The 14,763-nt window shown below is 38.8% G+C and overlaps 1 pseudogene; it reads left to right on the top strand.

Moving 5' to 3' along the window:
• Positions 1–246: 246 nt before the first annotated feature.
• LOC134372828 (actin-related protein 2/3 complex subunit 1A-like) lies at positions 247–1,382 on the top strand (annotated as a pseudogene).
• Positions 1,383–14,763: the final 13,381 nt, after the last annotated feature.

Raw genomic sequence — 14,763 nt, 5'->3', positions numbered from 1 at the left:
GGGAAAATTCAATCTGCATAGTTTTTTTAAAATATACTTTTTTTCATGAACCTTTTGAATAACCATTAAATTTGTGAACTATTCCTCTTTAATTTTTGTTTATTCCAAAGCAATTTTGCTCTCTGGTGCTGGGCCCTTGGTCTTCAGTCTTCTGCCCTCACCTACCAGAGCCTGTCCCCAACAACTAATCAGATTCTGCAAATTCTCTGCTCCCAGTCGGCTGGACTGGCACCGACCTCAGCTTTCTATCCTTTGAAAACACTAGAATAATGTCCCGGTATTAATTTTTACTAGAGCTAATCAGCTGTCATGCCTGGAACATGGGTCATATAAAGATTGCCCACAGCCCCAATAATCACGAGGTGCAAATCTGTACGAGCAGGATCCAGTGAGTCAAAGCTCCTGAACTCAAGCAGCCCAACAGATACGTCACAGGTTCTGACTGGGCTCCCGAGAGCGATCGCACCCTCACTTGCCAGGCAGAATGAAATGTCTATATTTGGAGTCAGAAAGACGGTGTCTGGAAGCCAAACCTAGTGATCCTGAGAATTAGTAGCACAGACACTTTTGTGAACTGGTCCCTTCTAGAGAACAAACTTGCTGTGGGAAGCAGAAGACAACTCATTTCTGTTTGCTGGTTGTCGGCTGAAAATGCCTGGTGGGTAAGCAGGCACATTAAAACGCCAGTTGTCTCCGCAGTCCTCGTCTTGGACTGGCATCCCGATAATGTTTGCTGGTAGCAGGATCGTGTGACTTCAAATGCAGAGTGTTTTTTGCTTGCATCAAAGAAGTGGAAGAAAAGCCAGCCAGTACGACCTGGGGCAACAGGAAGCTTTTTGGTCAGCTGATGTCAGAGTTTGGTCGCAGTGGCACTGATGGCCAGTCCCATGGGGTCAGCTGAGCCTCCTATTGGAGCTGCCTGGCCTGGGTCAACCATGACAGCATCGTGTCTATTGCTGATGCCTCAGAAAGTGCACAGGTCTCAACTCTGAAAGCAGAGTTCCTGCCACTCCAGAGTCTACCATTTGTCTCAGAGAGTAGTGTTGTAGCTGCTGGCTGTGACTGCTGCCAGATCCTTTTAAACTACGATGACCTTGGCTGCTTGACCTTTGATTTCAAGATACACATTCCAAAACAGATCATCCAGTGCGACACGTATGCATGAAACGATTCTGCCAACATGGACAAGAGGGTGACCACTGAGGACCACAGTTCATCCTGGAGACTCTGAAGCAGAACAGCATCACCCAGGTGTCTGTTTATCAGGTGGATGAGTAAGATTGTCACACATTTTTCACTATCGGAATCGATGAAGCCATGAGAATTGGAATTTCTAGACCTTAGGGTTTTCTATCCAGGGCTGCTGGATAGTGCGATGCTGAAGGGGCCTCCACAATGCAGCATGAAGATGGCAGCTGATGGCAGCTCCGTGTTTGCATGATGGTGAGGAATGCCAGGCCCAGGGAAACATGGAAACACGTGCAGAGAAAATAATGTGTGGACATAATTTTTGAAGGTGTTTGTTTTATAAAAGTAGCAGTGATTTTTGTTTTGGTTTTGTTTGGTATGTATGTATGTATGTATTTATTTATTTATTCTTGCAATTTCATTCCATTCTTGACCAAAGCTTCTCTTCAAGAAGTTTATGAAAAAATTAAGTAGTTTGTGAAAACAAATGCACACTAACTTAGAGGAAAGGCTGAGGGATGTGTGAGAATTGTCTGCTGAAAAATTAAACAAAAATAATGAAAAAAGCAGTGATTCTGTAACTGAGGTTTTATATTTGCAGTCTGAAAACTAATATAACATATATATATACACACACATACAGAATCCCTGTAGCTTTCCTTCATGTAATTAAAAAATACTTATTTTAGAAAAAGGGGGAAAAAAGAAGAAATCGGAAAGAAAAGAAAGACTGAGAATACCAGTGTTGGTGACTATGCCAGGAACCTAGAGCCTCAAATATTGCTAGAGAAAATGCAGAATGAAACAGCTATTCTGGAAATTAATGTACAGGTTATTTTTGTACATTAAAACATAATCTAGAGTCTTGATTAATTTGTCATTGATAATATCTACAAATGTCACAATCTTTTTCTTCCCAGCTGATCTAATTACTTCTTTCTGGGAACCAGCACACACTAGCAACCTATTCACACCCACCTAAATATATGCACACTTGTCACATTTTAATCTATAAATAGAATTTACATCAATTTCCCTTTAAGTTCATAGTTTCCCTGGAGGTAAGGACAGCTTCTTCTGCATCTATTTAACAGAGACCCCCTGGTGAGTAATGAACTCACCTGATTCTGGACACTGGGTTCCATTTCTTTCCCTCTGTTGTCCACACCAGATCAGCCCACTTCTCCATGTACTAACAAGAGTGACCAGGTTTTGCCTGCTGTTATAACTCACCCAAATTCTGGTGACTCTCCTGTTACCTAGATTTTTGGATATTATTTAATTCACTAAACAAATATGGAATAGCTAAGTTTCAATACTCCATACTCTAGACATTTTTTATATAATTGAATAAAGGAAATATAGGAGGATCTAATTGGTGAATGGAAGTGTGAATACACTGAGCTTGAGCATGACTGGCTGGCCCTATGTCACCGGGTGTGACCTGTCAGATCAGGACCGGAGCAGGTAATCCTTGTGCGCTCAGGGGTGAGGGCTGTCAGAGGTTCTTTCTGGTTCCCAGGGAGGGTAACAGCACGAATATCAGTGATGAGAAAATCCAGCAATGCAGACATCCTGCTACAGAATTTACACATAAAGTTGTCATCACAATCCACAATTCACATCTTTTCAGACAGAAGCATATAGAGGTAAGGCCACATCCTCAGGGTCACACAGTGAAGAGGGCTGCAGATGTGCTCCACTACATCCTCATAAGATCTCAGACACAATCCAGAGTTTCACAATGTCTGTGGAGGGCAGCTCTGAGGTGCTTTAGTGAAGGAGATCTTGTTCCTAGGGCAGGAGCTTTTCTCTGACCATCACAACCACATCCATTCAGCAGACTTTTCAGTGTGCATCTTTATTTCCAACAAACATGAAGGTTTCATACACCAAAGTGTAGAGTATGCATAAAGCAAATGTACTTCACAGGGCCTGGTTTTCCAAAGCCTTGAAGTTTCAAATATTGACCTTGCAAAGGACAAGAAATTTTCCCGAGGCTATAAAGTCTCTGGTATAAGATAAAGAATTGTAACACAGCAAGGTTGCTGGCTCAAAGACAGGTTACTGATTGGTATGTAAAGATACTGGGAAATTTCTGTAAGAAGAGAAAGTTTACTAAAATCAAGCTATTGTTAGTGGATCTACTTAATGTTACCAGCTTCTATTGTTAAACTTGATAAATGGTACTTAGCAAAAACCCTACCTGTGTTCTCTTCCTGTAACTTCCTGTCTGAAGAATAAATGTGGGACGAGAACCCCAACTTGTGGTTAATTTCCTAAATGGAAGAATTGTCTCTCTTGAGGGTTCCAGGAGATTAACCCCTTTTGGGGTCTTCTCACTGCTCAGAAGAGATGGGTTTTGAGTAATCTTTGGTGGCTCCATCACCCAGGGGAAAAGGGGTGACAAATCTGTGGGAAGCAAAGCAACAAATGGTGACCTCAATGTGACAAATTCTGGGTCCAAGGATCAGAGACCAACCTGCCAAGCCTTGCAAAGGAAAAGAAAGAGAATGTCTGCCACTTATCCCAACAAAAGGGGGGAAAGAAAGAGGACATCTGCCACTCATCCCGACTAAAAGGGGGCCCTGATAAAAGGGGGTAAAGAAAAAAGATGCCTGGAAAAAGGAAGAGGATGTCTACTCATCTCTTCAAGAGGAAAATCCCAGTAAGGGGGACTCATCCTGGTAAAGGGGATCACAGACATGGCTTTAGATTAAGTGATTGCATGCCTGCTGCAGTGTCTAGCTAGGTCTTTGCCTGGAAGTTTTGCTTTCTTACTCTTTCAATTTTCTATCTATTCTTGTGATTATGAGTAATTTACTGTCTAAGAGGGAAGTTCAACATAGTTCAGTCCTTCTATGTCTCCTTAAGGCAGTAGGTTATAAAGTAACTAACTGTCATCTAACTAAATTATTATCGATTATAGTGGATTGGAAATTTTGTTGAATTGCTTTAAAAATTATTCAGAACCTTATCAAAAGGAAAAAATGTGTTTATGCCATTAAAGAGAATGAAAAACAATCCTTGCCTCCTCCTCCTCCTCTCCCACCACCTCCACCTATGGAGGCAAACAATTCATTTGTTCCCGTGATGGAGTCCTGTCTTAAAGAAGGATATAACATGGGAGTTGATGCTCATCATGTCTCTCCTGTTGTAAGAACTGGGACTCAGTCATGACATGAAGACCTCCCATTCTCCTTGTTTGAAAGGTTTAAAAAGAGCATCGCAGAAAATGGCTTACATAGTACTTCTACTAAGGGATACTTAGAATCAATTGCTAAGGGGTATAATATGACCTCTTGGTATTGGAAAACACTTGGAAAATTTGTTTTAACTCCTGCTCAATATTCCATATGGCGACAAGAATATCGGGAAACCTTACATGCTATTTCACTCGAAAATTTACAAAATGAGGTTCAAATTAGCATGGGCATGTTGCTTGACCAAACAACTAGAGCAGCCGTAAAGGCTTGGGACAAAATTCCTGAAACAAAATCTAAACTTCAACCTCTTTCTTCCCCTGATGCATTTTTGATACAAAGATTAGATGACACTCATCCACTGTTGACATTATCTGTTGAATGAAAATTAATTACAGATTCAGGGACTGATGTTACCATAATTGCTAAAAAGGGTTGGACTCCATTATGGAAAGTAATTTCTTCACCAGTTATGCTTACTGGATTAGGGGGGTTGGAAATCCATTATCAAAGTAAAGATCCTTTGTTGTGTACTGGCCCCAAGGGACAAACTGCCTCCATTATGCCTTATGTTCCAGATCTACCTCAAACCCTATGGGGCTAAGACCTCCCTACTCAATGGGATGTTTATATTGGGAAATCTCCTTCAAAATTTATCATAATGGCCATGGCCACAGTCCCACCAGTCAAATTACAATGGACCCCTTGTCCTCCAGTTTGGGTAGATCAGTGGCCTCTTAAAGGGGAGAAGTTAATTCAAGCTACTTTACTTGTTAAACAACAGTTACAAGTGGGGCATTTAGAGCCATTGCATCATCCCTGGAATACTCCCACTAAATCTTTCGCTACAGTTAGACAGGGACCCACTGTGCCTTATGTAGATTTTAGTAACCATCTTCAAGATGCAGTAACTAGACAAATTAACAATGCTCATGACAATCCAGAACTGCTATCACAAGTTTATTTACATTTAATCAAACAAGTTAATAATTCTGGTTTACAATTAGCTCCAGATAAAATTCAAAAAAAGGAGCCTTGGAAATGCCTTGTTTTTTTAATCACTCAGAGAAGCATATGGCCACAAAATATATCTTTCCATATTCAGGAGCTGGTTACTCTAAACGACTTACAAAAATTACTTGGCCACATTAAATGGTTCCACCCTTCTATGGGTGTTCCAAATTATCAATTCCAACATTTGTTTAATACCTTGAAGGAAGAACCTGATCTGTCCTCCCCTCACTACTTATGTGAAGAAGCAAAATTAAAATTAAAACAGATTGAATCCTAATTCCATTCCAGACAATTAATACATATTGTTAAATCTCAACTTATTCATTTCATTATTTTAAACACCCCACATAGTCCCACAGGTTTGCTTTGCCAATTTCTTCCTCAAATAGAAGTCATTGAATGGATTTTCTTACCCCATCAGCAAAAAAGGAAATTATATACTGAATTGGAACAATGTACTCGGCTGCTCACTGGGGGAGGACACCATTGCTGAGTGTTTGCTGGGTTTGATCTTGATGTTGTTAATCCTGGTCTTTTGAGGCTGATTTTTACACTTCCCTTGAACAATTATCCCCTATTCCCCTCCCTCAGGTGCTACCTGTGTTTTTCGGTGGTTCTGGCAGATCAGGAAAGGGATCTATGGCATGGTGGAAGCAGGGAATCTAGAGACATTTTGTTGTAGTCCATTGTGGGCCCACTCGGGGGGCTGGGATGGCAGCTGCCATTGCAGCTTTGAAACACTTTTATAATCAGCCACTTGGATTAGTAGCTGATTCTGCCTACATAGTTGAAGTCTTACAGGTAATTCAAGATGCATCTATCCGTGAGGGAAATGATTTTCTTTTATTTGAAATGTTTCAAAATTTTCAAAAACTTATTCAAAAAAGACATCATCCTTTCTATGTAACACACATGCATTCTCATTCTGGTCTTCCTGGCCCTTTATCAACTGGAAATGATATGGCTGATCACTTTGTTACGTATAATAATATTTTAAAGAAAGCTATTGATTCTCATCAGGTTTTTCATCAGGGTGCACAAGCTTTGGCTAACATGCATCAGAACTCTTACAGGCAAGCTCAAGATATTGTTTGTGCTTTTCCTGATTGTCATAGGTTGTCTAAATCTAATTTTCCTACAGGAGTTACTCCTTGAGGAATAACAGGTAATGAAATTTGGCAAGTGGAAATCACTCTTAAATATTTACATGTTACTGTTGATACTTACTCTGGTCTTATTCACGCCACTGCCCAAACAGGAGAAACTGCTAAAGATGTTAAAAAATATTGTCTTTCTACCTTTGCCACCATGGAGATTCCAAATAAAATTAAGACAGATAATGGACCAGCATACACCTCCAAAGTCTTTCAAGTATTCTGTGACAACTGGAACATTAAACATGTCACAGGAATCCCATTTAACCCCTCTGGCCAGGCAATTGTTGAAAGAGCTAATGGCCTTCTTAGATCTCAAATAAGTAAACAAAGGAGGGGTAATGTAGATATAGGACTGGCCCCACATGAACAGGCCTTTAAAGCTCTGTTTACACTAAATTTTTAAAATTGTATGTCTCAAAAATTAACATGCACAGAGCAACACTTTATATCTCCTAAAAAGAGAGGTAGACCCTTCGTTTTATACTGCCACCTGCCAATGGGACCACGATGGTTGGGACTTGCCAAATTGTTAACATGGGGGAGAGGGTATGTGTCTGTTCTCTCACCCACAGGCTTGCAATGGATTCCTGCTAAGGCTTTTAAACCTTATGTGGGACCCCAAACAGATGAAGAATTGAATCTGATCCCCAAATCTCTATGCCTCACCATCACACCTCAATCCATCTCACCAGGGATGGTACACATCAGACCACCAGTGATGAAAATAATAAGCTCCATATTGACCTGGGGTAAACTAAAAAAAAAACTTCAACAGTCATATAGCTTTCAATATCTCAGGCCTTAAGCTCAGTAACTCATTTGACAAATGAAAGCTAACCTAAAATCTACCTGTTTAACAAGATGGTCTCAAATTTTCTGGCATCCAGCTAGTTATCTTAAAAAGACTTCTAAATTCTCTCCTAGTCCCATCTATGTGTTTCTTCACAAAATCCTTTGGTAGAATTCTATGCTATTTTCTTAAAAGGAAGAAAGTCTTCTCTGTATCTTTTTGAAAAGGCTTGCGTACTCTGCTTTACAATGTAAATTTGTTATCTTGCTTTCTTTAAGGCAGGGTGAGGCCTCACCAATCAGTCTTTAAAAAAAAAAACCACAATCTAAACCTGGCTGTCCTTTTTACTAGTGAGCTTATTTACATCTTGAGCAAAACCTATAAGATCCTTGTTTGTTCTTCTTGTTTGTGATCACATATATGCATGTGTAAGCTGTATGTTATGTCTATATGTTCATGTCTGTATGTGTAATTGTGGTGTGTGCAAGGTACCAAATTGGCTTATAATTAAACCATGCTCATTAAATAAAAAGTACACTTTTCAAGTTCGCATGTCTTAAATTTTATAAAGTTTTGATAAATAATTTGATTTGAACCAAAATCTGATTTAAACCTTTTACCTAAATTTGTCTCTAGGTCAATATGTTTAGTTGTTCTTTCAGCTCTGCCTCGTGGACATGCTGGAAAAAACAATATCTTTTAGTCATTATCTTTGTAAATATCACCCTCTGTCTTAAGCTCCACATGGCTCCAAGTGCCACGTGGAAACCTGAAACACAAAATGGCTAGTGAAAGGAAGCCTATACCCATATTGGGGGTATGCATAGGCCCTAGTTAAAATTAACAGATATGAGTATAGATCTAATACACCAAGTTTTTGGCTGGGAAACCATAAACATGTATTTGGTAAAAATATCTAAAACTCATACTGGGCTTCGTATAATTTGTTCTGATAAATAGATGCCTATTTACTAACCTGAATGTATAAAAATGTTCTCATCAGCACACATCATTGCCGGGGTTTACTAATCAAATAGGATTACTAGAGATCTTTTCACTTGACTGCTCTTAATACAAAATAGTAAAAGGTTTTATTTGTCCCTTAGACAACTGGTTAAAGAAATTTATTTCATGATAATTTCTTGTGTCTCTGCCTTTGAAACCCTCTGTCACTTTAGTTTTACTTTTTGTAATTATTTGTGATTTTATTCCACTAGTGTTTTAAGCCTTTTGTTACTTGACAAAGCTTTCCAAAAGTAAAGCCCAACCTTTTTCATTTAAACTAACTTTGAGGAGTTCCTAGGGCTCTGGAGCTTCTCAAAGGATATGGCTTTATTTAATAAATTAAATTATATGGGAATGCATTGTCAGTACTAAAGAAGTTATTGATATGTGTTCCAAAATCTTGTAAGGTTCTTAAATATCTGTGTCTTGATATAAATGCTACCACTCCTAGTCTTGGTTTAATTATAATTTTTAAATGTTATGTTATCAAATATTTCATGAAAAAACTCTGATCAGTACAGTTTCCTGACAAACTTTGAGTTCATACCTTTAAACTAAATATCCAAAATTCTAATGAAGAAACTGATGGGTTTGTGAAATTTTTCACAATGGTCAAAACAACAAAAGTTAATTAGTGAACTAATTAAAAAGAATTATGAGTTTTTACAATTTCCTTATCTGAAACACTGCTGTTTCTCTAAATGTTTTGTTTTCCAAATGTAAGAAAACTCTGTCCCTTAAGCTATCTATAACTAACCAACTTTGGTATAATGTCATTTAAAACAGAGATAAAAGTATTTGCTTTCTCCCTATTTGATATCCCCCAACTTAACAATTTTAAGTATCCTTTTTTTAAAATTTTATATTGTCGATATACATTTTGGCTGATTATTGCTCCCCATCACCAGAACCTCCCTCCCTTCTCCCTCCCCCCCTCCCCCGCAACAATGTCCTTTCTATTTGCTTGTCATATCAACTTCAAGTAATTGTGGTTGTTATATCTTCTCCCTCCCCGGTTTTGTGTGTGTGTGTGTGTGTGTGTGTGTGTGTGTGTGTGTGTGTGTGTGTGTGTGTGTGTGAATTTATATATTAATTTTTAGCTCCCACCAATAAGTGAGAACATGTGGTATTTCTCTTTCTGTGCCTGACTTGTTTCACTTAATATAATTCTCTCGAGGTTCATCCATGTTGTTGCAAATGGCACTATTTCATTCGTTTTTATAGCTGAGTAGTATTCCACTGTGTAGATGTACCACATTTTCCGTATCCACTCATCTGATGATGGACATTTGAGCTGGTTCCAACTCTTGGCTATTGTAAATAGTGCTGCAATGAACATTGGGGAACAGGTATACCTTCAACTTGATGATTTCCATTCCTCTGGGTATATTCCCAACAGTGGGATAGCTGGGTTTTATGGTAGACCTATCTGCAATTGTTTGAGGAACCTCCATACCACGTTCCATAGAGACTGCACCATTTAACTCTGTTAATTGTTTCTTTTGCTGTGCAGAAGATTTTTAGTTTGATATAATCCCATTTCTTTATTTTTCCTTTGGTTGCCCGTGCTTTTGGGGTCGTATTCATGAAGTCTGTGTCCAGTCCTGTTTCCTGAAGTGTTTCTCCTATGTTTTCTTTAAGAAGTTTTATTGTTTCAGGGTGCATATTTAAATCCTTAAACTATTTTGAGTTTATTTTAATATACGGTGAGAGATATGGATCTAGTTTCATTCTCCTGCATATGGATATCCAGTTATCCCAGCACCATTTGCTGAAGAGGCAGTCCCTTCCCCAGTGAATAGGCTTGGTGCCTTTGTCAAAGATCAGATGGCAGTAAGTGTGTGGGTTGATTTCTGGATTCTCTATTCTATTCCATTGGTCAGTGTGTCTGTTTTTATGCCAGTACCATACTGTTTTGGTTATTATAGCTTTGTAGTATAGCTTAAAGTCAGGTAGTGTTATGCCTCCAGCTTTATTTTTTTTGCTGAGCATTGCTTTGGCTATGCGTGGTCTTTTATTGTTCCATATAAATGACTGGATAGTTTTTTCCATTTCTGAGAAAAATGTCTTTGGAATTTTGATGGGGATTGCATTGAATTTGTATATCACTTTGGGTAGTATGGACATTTTCACTATGTTGATTCTTCCAATCCAAGAGCATGGAATATCTTTCCATCTTCTTTTATCCTCTCTAATTTCTCTCAGCAGTGGTTTGTAGTTCTCATTATAGAGATTTTTCACCTCCTTGGTTAACTCAATTCCTAAGTATTTTATTTTTTTGGTGGCTAATGTAAATGGGCAGGCTTTCTTGATTTCTCGTTCTGCATGTTCACTATTGGAGAAAAGAAATGCTACTGATTTTTCTGTGTTGATTTTGTATCCTGCTCCTGTGCTGAAATCATTTATCAATTCCAACAGTTTTTTTGTAGACGTTTTAGGCTGTTCGATATATAGGATCATGTCATCTGCAAACAGGGACAGTTTGACTTCCTCTTTTCCAATCTGGATGCCCTTTATTTCCTTCTCTTCTCTGATTGCTCTGGCTAGTACTTCCAACACTATGTTGAATAGGAGTGGTGAGAGTGGGCATCCTTGTCTAGTTCCTGTTCTTAAAGGAACAGCTATCAGCTTTTCCCCATTCAGGATGATATTGGCAGTGGGTTTGGTATATATGGCTTTAATTATGTTGAGATACTTTCCCCCTATACCTAACTTATAGAGGGTCTTTGTCATGAATGAGTGCTGAACTTTATCAAATGCTTTTTCAGCATCTATGGAGATGATCATATGGTCCTTGTCTTTGAGTTTATTAATATGGTGTATCACATTTATTGATTTGTGTATGTTGAACCAACCTTGCATCCCTGGGATGAATCCCACTTGACCGTGATGAATAATTTTTTGTATGTGTTGCTGTATTCTGTTTGCTAGTATTTTAATGAGGATTTTTGCATCTATATTCATCAAGGATATCGGCCTGTAGTTTTCTTTTTTGGTTATATCTTTACCTGGTTTTGGTATCAGGATGATGTTTGCTTCATAGAATGAGTTTGGGAGATTTGCATCCGTTTCAATCTTTTGGAATAGTTTGTAAAGAATCGGTGTCAATTCCTCTTTGAATGTTTGGTAAACTTCTGCTGTGAATCCATCTGCTCCTGGGCCTTTCGTTGTTGGTAGCCTTCTGATTACAGCTTCAATCTCCTTTATTGTTATTGGTCTGTTCAAATTTTCTACGTCTTCACGGTTCAGTTTTGGGAGCTTGTGTGTGTCCAGAAATTTATCCATGTCCTCCAGATTTTCAAATTTCTTGGCATATAGTTGTTTATACTAGTCTCGAATGATTCCTTGTATTTCAGATGAATCAGTTGTAATATCGCCTTTTCATTTCTAATTTTTGTTATTTGAGTCTTCTCTCTTCTTTTTTTTGTTAGCCATGCTAATGGTTTGTTAATTTTATTTATCTTTTCAAAAAATCAACTTTTTGATTCATTGATCTTTTGTATTGTTTTTTGGGTTTCAATTTCATTAAGTTCTGCTCTGATCTTAATGATTCCTTTCCCTCTCCTAAATTTAGGTTTGGATTGTTCTTGCTTTTATATTTCTTTAAGGTGAAGTGTTAGGTTGTTCACTTGCCATCTTTCCATTCTTCTGAAGTGAGCGTTTAATGCAATAAATTTCCCCCTCAATACTGCTCTTGCAGTATCCCACAGGTTTTGGTATGATGTATCATTGTTTTCATTAGTTTCAATAAATTTTTTGATTTCCTGCTTGATTTCTTCTTGGACCCATATGTCATTAAGTAGAATGCTGTTTAGTTTCCATGTGTTTGTATACTTTCCAGAGTTTCGTTTGTTATTAATTTCTAGTTTTAATCCATTGTGGTCTGAGAAGATACATGGGATAATTCCAATTTTTTTGAATTTATTGAGACTTGATTTGTGACCTAATATGTGATCTATCCTAGAGAATGATCCATGTGCTGATGAGAAGAATGAATATTCTCAGTTTGTTGGATGGAATGTTCTGTAGATATCTGCCAATTCCAATTGGCCTAGAGTCTTGTTTAGATCTTGTGTTTCTCTACTGATTCTTTGCCTAGATGATCTGTCTAATATTGACAGTGGGGTGTTCAGGTCCCCTGCTATTATGGTATTAGTGTCTATTTCCTTCTTTAGGTCTAATAGAGTTTGTTTTATAAATCTGGCTGCTCCAACATTGAGTGCGTACATATTTATGATTGTTATGTCTTCTTGATGGATCAGTCCTTTTATCATTAAGTAGTGTCCCTCATTGTCTCTTTTTATGGTTTTTAGTTTAAAGTCTATTTTGTCAGATATAAGAATAGCTACTCCAGCTCGTTTTTCTTTTCTGTTGGCATGGTAAATCTTTTTCCATCCTTTCACTCTTAGTCTGTGTGAATGTTTATGGGTGAGGTGGGTCTCTTGTAGGCAGCATATAGCTGGGTCCTGCTTTATGATCCAGTCAGCCAGTCTGTGTCTTTTAATTGGGGAATTTAAGCCTTTTACATTAAGAGTTGTTATTGAAAGGTGTTGATTTATTCCTAGCATTTTATTGGTTGTTTGGTTGTCTTAGGTGTCTTTTGTTCCTTGCTTTCTGATTTACTGTTTGGTTTCTGTGTTTGTTGGTTACTTAGGTTGTAGATAGCGTTTTTGTTTGATTCTTTCCTCTTCATGAATGCCATTTTTATTATACTAGCGGGTTTAGATTTTTCTTCGGTTTTTATGGCAGTGGTAGTTATTTTTCAGGAACCAAACCCAGTACTCCCTTGAGGATTTCTTTTAAGGGTGGTTGTGTGGTGGTGAACTCCCGCAGTTTTTCTTTGTCTGAGAAATATACTATTTGCCCTTCATTTTGGAAGGATAGCCTTGTAGGGTAGAGTATTCTTGGCTGGCAATCTTTGTCTTTTAGTATTTTGAATATATCATCCCATTCCTTTCTAGCTTTTAGGGTTTATGATGAAGAGTCTCATGTTTCCCTCACTGGGGCTCCCTTATAGGTGATTTGATGCTTCTCTCTTGCAGCTTTTAAGATTCTCTCTTTGTCTCTGAGTTTTGCCAATTTGACTATGACATGTCTTGGAGAAGGTCTTTTTGGGTTGAATACATTTGGAGATCATTGAGCTTCCTGGATCTGAAGATCTGTGATTTTTCCTATACCTGGGAAGTTTTCTGCCACTATTTTGTTGAATATGTTTTCAATGGAATCTCCATTTTCCTCCCCTTCTGGAATACCCATGACTCGGATATTTGAGCACTTAAGGTTGTCTGATATCTCTCAGATTTTCTTCAATGTCCTTGATTCTTTTTTCTTTCTTTTTGTCTGCTTGTGTTATTTCAAACAGCCCATCTTCAAGTTCAGAGGTTCTCTCTTCAACTTCGACAAGCCTGCTGGTTAAACTCTCCGTTGTGTTTTTTATTTCGCTGAATAACGTCTTCAGTTCAGCAAGTTCTGCTACATTTTTTTTCAGGACATTGATTTCCTTGTACGTTTCCTCTTTCAGATCCTGTATACTTTTCCTCATTTCATCATGATGTCTAGCTGAGTTTTCTTGTATCTCATTCAGTTTCCTTAGAATTATCACTCGAAACTTCTTGTCAGTTATTTCAAGGGCTTCTTGTTCTATAGGATCTAGAGTATGAGATTTATTAACTTTTGGTGGTGTACTTTCTTGATTTTTTGTATTTCTGGTATCTTTTTTTTTGGTGTTTATTCATTGTGGCAGGGGGTTTCACAGTCCACCGGTTTGAGACTAATGACTAACTAGGATGTTGCTGTGGTTGCCAATTTGGTATGGCTCCCTCCGTGACTGCTCAGTTGGCCTCTAGTGCCTTGTGTGTGTGGTTGGCTCGGGTCTTGGGCTTCTCCGGGGAGCCACCTTTCTGGTCAGCTTGGACTCTGCTGGGCTGTTGGATCACGTACCACAGGGTGTGTGATCTCTGTTGAGCTTTCACTTCCTGTGCAGGACTTCTCCCTGTTCCGTGTGCTCTGGCCCAGGCTGTTAGATCGTGCAGTGGCAACCCCACAGGGTGTGTGGTTTCTGTTGATTCTCCACCTCCCTGGCCGCACGTCTCTCCACTCTGTGTGCACTGTGCTTGGCTGGGGCGTGTCTTCTGCACCCCTCGTCTATCAGCTGGGCCTTCAAGACCCTGCTCGGCACTGCCTCGCCCAGGAAGTCTACCAGGTTTCTGCGAGGCACAGACGATCGGTGTCTCTGGGTGCCTTTATAGCACTATGTAGATCTTTCTCGGGTCTTGTTAACCTTTTTATCCCCCCGGTATAATCCGAGTTTAGCGCCCTCCTGCAGCCTGCTCTCCGGCAGGTTCAAACAGACCTGGGAACTCTCCTACCACACTATTCCCAACCAAAATTTTGTTAGGCTTTTTTC

The sequence above is a fragment of the Cynocephalus volans genome, chromosome 3, assembly GCF_027409185.1.
Source record: "Cynocephalus volans isolate mCynVol1 chromosome 3, mCynVol1.pri, whole genome shotgun sequence".
NCBI lineage: Eukaryota > Metazoa > Chordata > Mammalia > Dermoptera > Cynocephalidae > Cynocephalus > Cynocephalus volans.
Note: the sequence above shows the minus strand (reverse complement) of the source record. Positions and strands in the feature narration are given on the sequence as shown.